The sequence below is a fragment of the Electrona antarctica genome, assembly GCF_951216825.1.
Source record: "Electrona antarctica genome assembly, chromosome: 15".
Lineage (NCBI taxonomy): Eukaryota > Metazoa > Chordata > Actinopteri > Myctophiformes > Myctophidae > Electrona > Electrona antarctica.
Genome location: NC_136796.1, coordinates 40812692 through 40820398, shown reverse-complemented (window position 1 = coordinate 40820398; position 7707 = coordinate 40812692).

Here is a 7707-nt window from a genome sequence, read left to right as displayed (position 1 = left end):
CTTCACCTCCTAATTTCCCTCTTAAGCCTGGCCTATTTGTGATAGCTGTGACACGTTGTTGTGAATGCATGAAAGTATAATCAAGCAAGTTGTCGTGACAAACCTTCTCTTCTCTTCTCTTCTCTTCTCTTCTCTTCTCTTCTCTTCTCTTCTCTTCTCTTCTCTTACGTGGTCCACCACAGGGAGAAGTGGGAGATGAGACTGAGGGAGTAGGTTCTGCTCCCCTCCTGTTCCCCTCTCCTCTAAAGCCTGTGTGTCAACCAGCAGAGCAGCACCGTGCAGCCACACTCTGCTTGACTACACGCTGGTGTAGCTGTAAGCAGAGCAATGTGTTCTAGAGGAGGTGGAGCGGAGAAACAGAGTGAGAGGGGGAGAGAGAGACGGGGGGGAGGGAGAGAGAGACGGGGGGAGAGAGAGAGAGAGACGGAGGAGAGGGTGTGTGTGCCACTGGGAGGGTGGAGGGCAAAAGTCAGTAAAAGTGAGTGAGTGAATGAGTGAGTGAGTGAGTGAGTGAGCGAGCGACTGACTGAGTGCACAAGTGTGTCTGTGTGCATGTGTGAATGTGTGCGTGCGTGCGTGTGTGCGTGCGTGCGTGTGTGCGAGAGAGAACGGGAGCAAGAGTGTCATGAGAGCTGGGAGACATTGTAACAGCACAGAGCAGAGATAGAGAGACAGAGTGGGTTGTAAGTAACAGCTGTGCTACAATAAGTGCAGCAGGCAAGAAATGACAGACTGAGACACACAAACACGTGCGCAAACGCACACGTTTTTTGCGCACGCACGCACACGCACACGCACACACACTCACACAAACACGTTCGCAAACGCACACGTTTTTGCGTACGCACGCACGCACGCACACACACGCACACACGCACACACACCATGTGCCAGGAGAGATGATGGAGAGAGAATATTAAGGGGAACAAAGGACGAGAGAAGAGGGGGAGGAAGTGGAAGAACAAAGTCAGGAAAGGGAACAGCCTCGGGAGACAGAGTGGGAGGACATGAGAACAGACGCTCCGCTTCAAAAGGAGAGAGAGAGAGACAGGGAGAGGTTCGGTAATGAGCGAGAGTTTGGGGAAAGATACTAATAACCTGATTCTAATAGACTATGTCAATATGCATTTTCTTTTGCTGTGCTCTCTCTCTCTGTTCTATTCAAAGATTGAAGTTCTTGAGTAAAGGTAAGCGTCCACAAACTGCTGGAAAAAAAAAAGGTTTGTGTTGAAAAGTTAAAGCTCTATAGAGAGTTCATTCAGTAACAGGGATTTCCCCTGAAATTGGTATCCCAACTTTGAAATGTATTTCTGTTTACTAAAGAGCTGGAAATACAGGAAGACCCCTGTTACTGAACAAATACACTCTATAGCAATGATTACTATCAGAATATGGTTATTTATAATAATAAATAGAAATCAATACTGCACCTTTAAGCTTGCAGTACCACTGTATTTGAAATTTGAAAACCCATGCAGACAAAAACATCCCTTAATTTCGTCCGTGGTCCAAATCACACCCAGGTTTGCCAGTTTGAACGTGAACCCGCAGGTGGATCAAATCAATGGGGGCGCCCACTGGCGCTGCAGCACATGCCACATATAGGCTCTGGCCTGACAGTGTGTCGCGTGTTCGAGTCCCGTTCATGACGACCTTTGCTCCTGCATGTCTCTCCCCTTCTCTCTCTCCCTCTTTCCTGTCCATCTTCACTGGATACTATCAATAAAGGCAGAAAAGCCAAAAACAAAAAGAAGTCAGAGGTAGAGTTGCTTTCCGGCTATATGCAGATCTAGGTGATGATCCAGTCTTCTCCATGTATGGCTATCCAGGGTTTGATGAGGTCAGTGTCGTGATCTTCATAGAAAACAAAAGAAAACAAAATGCGGATCATATCAATGTAGTAGTTAAGACAGGAAACACTCACAGCAAAGTAGATTAACCATGTATTACAACACATGGAATACAGTTTAACTTGGCGTTAAAGGCTCCGCTTTGGAAGATAATCCCTGAATTTTGTCGAAGAGCATATGCTAAGCAAAATCAGGGAACGTTATAGCAAAACCCCCATAGGGATACAATGGTAATACATAAGCAATACATTGACATTGATATTTAGCTTGAATCAGCAGACATTTATTTCATTCATTTATTTGACAGGGACAATGCTTCATTAATCAACATGTCAGTTTTCACATCCATGTAAATGTGCCAGAGCTAGCCATAAGCTAATTTACATCTGTAGTCCCTGAGCAGGCTCTTACTGTACATTGACATTTAGCTTGAATCAGCAGACATAAATCACAAGTATTTTAGCCTATGCCAGACTCTGATCAAAAGGTGGAGGCTGGGGTGGAGGAGGCAGCTATAGATAGCCTCAGTGGAGGCGAAGCAGGCAGCAAGACAAGCAGAGATGAAGTGAATGCAAAGCCGTATTTAAAGGGACCGCTATATGTTTAACCCATTTTGACCTGAGATCAGATTCTAAAAATGTCTTCTAAATCCTGACAGTTTTCTGAAAAAGCTATATGTTTCCATGTCAGTCGTTCTTTGATTTTTCAAAAATAGCAGACCTACAAGCTCGTAGCGCGCCACTCGGTGGCGCGCTATGAGCTTGTAGATCTGCTATTTTTCAATAGCTAAAGCATAACATAATGCTAACACCAAAATGGGTTAAAGGGATAGTTCAGATTTTTTGAACTTAAGTTGTATGAAATACTTGGCATTAATATAGTGGTTGCAACTGTATTAATTGATTGCCCGAGTCCCATGGTGGGAGTTCTGCTCTGGTTTTGGTCAATATTAAGTAGTTCCGGTCATTTTGTGGGGGGCACTGGGGCCACGCAGTAAAAGTAAAATAATCCACAAAACGAACGTAATTTGTATTGTTGACCTATTTCTAAAATATTAGCGCGACTTTCGTTCAACTTTGACCCCTCTATCACATGGAACTATTTTTTGGGCGTAGTGATATGGACACAAAAAACATAGTTCTGTGTGATAGAGGGGTAAAAAAAGAACGGAAGTTGCACTAATATTTTAGAAATAGGTCAACAATACAAATGACGTTAGTTTTGTGGATTCATTTACTTTTACTGCGTGGCCCCCAGTGCCCCCCACAAAATGACCGGAACTACTTGATATTTCACCAAAACCAGAGCAACACTCCCACCACAGGACTCGGGCAATCAATTAATACAGTTGCAACCACTATATTAATGGCAAGTATTTCATACAACTTAAGTTCAAAAAATCTGAACTAACCCTTTAAGCGTGAGCTCTATTGGAGTATAGACGTGTGGCGTAATGATCAGCCGAGATGTGAATGAATGAGGAATAGGATGCTAGTCTATTGCCAGCTGACTGACAGCTGTTTACAGCTGAGGCGTGCAAGACTTCCGTGACCCTGTCTAAACTAACGCTGTGCTTCAGTTAGTGCTCATTTCACAGGAAATGGCCCTGCCTGCATATGAGTGGTCTAGAGGTGTGCAACTTGTTCAGCAGCCTAACTAGACTACTACCATTTTTGAGTGGTGCAAACCACTCCAACAACCAGCTTTGTCTGTATCTATGTTTGTGTACCTGTGTACGTGTCCGTGCACAGGTGAGCATGGTTACCATGGTCACTGACATTACATCAGACCACAGCTGATCAGGCTATATAAGACCTTGCACCACTCAGTTCACACGGGTGTGATTTTTTGAGTGGTGTAAACCACTCCAACAACTGGCTTTGTACCCGTGTACCCGTGTTTGTACCAAAAAAATGAGCATGGTTAGCAACCAAAAAAACGAGCATGGTTGCTATGGTTAGTATGTGTATGTGTACAGTAACTATAACAATAAATGTGTAGTTGCACTACTCAGTTCACACGGGTGTGATTTTTACATCCACAACTAATGATATGAAACAAAACACTATTGTGAATGAGTTCAGAATGAGATGCCATTGTAGACAAAAGATATACAGTACAATCAATGTCCACCGCCATGGAAAATACATTTCTTTCTGACAAAGCACAACTTATTTCACAAGACTTCTACCAGCCAAGAAAAAGGAAGGATGAAGGAACTGAAATCTCAGCCTTAAAATTAATTTACATGAAACAATCGCACAGGGATGGCAAAGAAATGGAATTCAGACAGACACTTTTTGACAACCACAATCATTTCACAAGACTTTTTCAAAAATTAAGTATTAACTGAGATCTCAACCACGTTGACCGTACGCGCACAACCTGAGCTGAATGCCGACCCACACTGTACATAAGTGTCTCTTAGATACAACAGTATTTTGTTCATATAAAAACAAAACCGTTGATAATATAACTAATGGCATACGCCACCAGAAATCACCAGACACTTTCATTCTCCACTCCAGCTGTGGGAGAAAATGTAATGGGAATCAATCATTTCGAAAACCAGTCCAGCATTGGCTATTCCCACAGGATGACAAAATGGAAAATTAGCTGATTACTGGCCTTACATGCCAGTGGGAATGGGCCTTAATTAAACTGGCCCTCAATGCACTACAGACTACATCAATGAGCATTGCTTCTGTCTACACACCAACATCTCAATGTGTGTGTGTGTGTGTGTGTGTGTGTGTGTGTGTGTGTGTGTGTGTGTGTGTGTGTGTGTGTGTGTGTGTGTGTGTGTGTGAGAGAGAGAGAGAGAGAGAGAGAGAGAGAGAGAGAGAGAGCTCTAATCTAGACATCTATTCCCTGACCCATATACTACCCACATCTCCCTATCATCCATTGAGGTTTTTAAATCCCTACTCAAGACACACTTCTTTGCACTCGCTTTTAATCAAAATGTGAGCATGCTTATTTATGCTCATTTAGCTGTGTATCTATGGCTTGTGCTTGTAGGTATACAGTATTTTGTTCATTCCGCGCAGCACTCATGGTTGTTTTAATTAAACGTGCTCTATAGTTTGATTCGATTCAACGAGATGGTCTCTCTTCTCTCTGCAACACCCCGGCCACACCTACCTCTCTGTGTGCGTCTTCTACTTTACACCTCTCTGCCCCACAATTATTTAAGTGTGGACTCACTGAAGCACGGAGCAGACTGCTGCCGTCATCCGACAAGCTCTCATTGCACCTGTCACAACACACACACGCACGCGCACACACGCACGCGCACACTTTCCCAAGCTGCAGGACCAAAGCCGTGGAACTAATCTGTAAAGTGTAATTTAGAGTGTTTGGGCATGAGGTGAAGATGGGTGTTGGAGGGAGGGAGGGAGGCGGGGGGGGGGGGGGGGGGGGGCTGAAGTAACAGTCTCAGGAGTTGAATAGTCTGCAAGAGATAAAACGCACACCCCAACAGATATGGTGTGTGCTTTGTGCGTGCAAGAGAGAGAGAGAGAGAGAGAGAGAGAGAGAGAGAGAGAGCACAGACCGATATAGCCAGACAGACAGATGATGACAGAGACAGATAGTAGTCCTATGAGGGCAATCTATTATAAGCTCGCCCCGTGCTGTGAATCAACATCCCAGTTTGATGTGTATGAAGAAGACAGAGGAGGGGGTGGGGGGGCAGTATTTGAGGAACGGATCTCTGATGCTGTCATTCAGCCAGTGTGAAGTTTTGTTCTAATTAGACACCGTGGCTGCGTTGAGCGCCACCTGGTCTCCGTCTCCGCTCCACACAAAGCCTTTAACTGTGCCGAGTGCCGACAGAATGGGAGCATTGCTGAGGTATAGAGCATGCGCGTTAAGCCCTATTTTTTTTATACTGTCGTGGAAACTTTGCCTATAAATGACATGTACATTCAACATAGGGATGCCAGATTGAAAATGGCTTATTTCTACGTGGTTGTACTACTACAAAGGACCCGCTTGCCCAACATAACAATTTACATCACAATTTAGGCATTTAGCAGACACTCAAACAACAGGGTACTGCCAAGAAAACAATTGAGAACCAGGATAGTAGACAGTAGAATGAGTAGATAATAGCCATCAAACCTAGCATCTCCCTAAATAACATACTATCCATATAACAAGCTTAGCATCTGTGGACAAGTAACAATACACGTCTGCGTAACATAACTAGCATCTTTCTAAATACCCAATAAGGAATGCTACAGTAGGTGTGAGGTGAAGGCTGAAGAGTGAGTTTGCAGTCCTGCCTGTAGGGGGCAGGGTTGCCAAGTCCGCTTATTTCCCGCAACTTTTGGCTTGTCGCAGGTTGCATTTTTTGGGGGCTTGTTTTAAAAAGTCAGTGGCTTGTTTTGAAAATCTAATCGCCCTGAGGGCGAGAAGCATGCACACATCCGCATGATCTCACGAGACGCGACCATATATGGAGGCGTGATGTCAAGAGACGCGACCATATATGGAGGCACGATGTCACGAGACGCGACCATATATGGAGGCATGATGTCACGAGGCGTGACCATATATGGAGGCATGATCTCACGAGACGCGACCATATATGGAGGCATGATGTCACGAGACGCGACCATATATGGAGGCGTGATGTCACGAGACGCGACCATATATGGAGGCATGATGTCACGAGACGCGACCATATATGGAGGCATGATGTCACGAGACGCGACCATATATGGAGGGGTGATGTCACGAGACGCGACCATATATGGAGGCATGATGTCACGAGACGCGACCATATATGGAGGCATGATGTCACGAGACGCGACCATATATGGAGGGGTGATGTCACGAGGCATGACCATATATGGAGGCGTGACCGACGAAAACATTCATTATTATAGACATACAGAGTATTTATAACCAGTAAGACGCCTGAGGGCGAGAAGCGACCTCGCCCTAACGAGAAACGACCTCCCCCCCGAAGGTCACGAGACCTGGGCACAATATATGGGGGCTTTCCCCATGTATGGGGATGATGATGTCATAGTGATGTCACGAGACCTGGGCACAATATATGGGGGCTTTCCCCATATATGGGGATTTTGAGTGACGAAAAACGCACAATTCCATAGTTAACTGCGACCTTCGGTCCCAATGATAAAATGCATCAAATCTTTTTTTATTAGGATTATATGGCCATATTATTGGGCTTGTTTTGGCTTGTTTTTCGAGGGGAGATTTGGCTTATTTCTCTCGCAAGAGTTGGCAACACAACCGTACACACAAACATGCACACACGCAGACACGTGGCGCATTTATAGTAGGATGTGAGCAGAAACCGGGAGCCTGTGGCGTGAATGTAGAAATCGCCCACTTTTATTGACCACAAATATTAAGAATATGAATTAATCGCATGTTGTAGTACTAGTATCCTAGATTATTTGAGGCACTACATTGTTGTCTCTGCACTCTACTTGTGTGGTCATATACGTGGGTTGTTTATTGAATAGACTTGAATATTGAATGCTTCTTATTCCAATCTCACACTTGTAAGTATAATCGCCCTGGATGTGTTCTAAAATGCCTAAATTGCAATTGAAATGAGAGACGTGTCGTGACAATCTTTGGGAGGTTGAAGGCGAGGCATGCTGTACATCATTCTGGATCAGTATTAGAGCTGAGAGAGCATGCAGGGCAGGCAGACCAGCATTTTAAAAGGGTGTGGTCATTTTCGGGTATTTCGACCCGGATAGAGAATTGTTCACAGTTTAGTTCCCAAGTTGTTTGCGGCGGTCATATTAGCCAAGAACAGTTGCGATATTCTCTCCTAAATGAAGTGCATTTAGTAAATGAAACAAATATA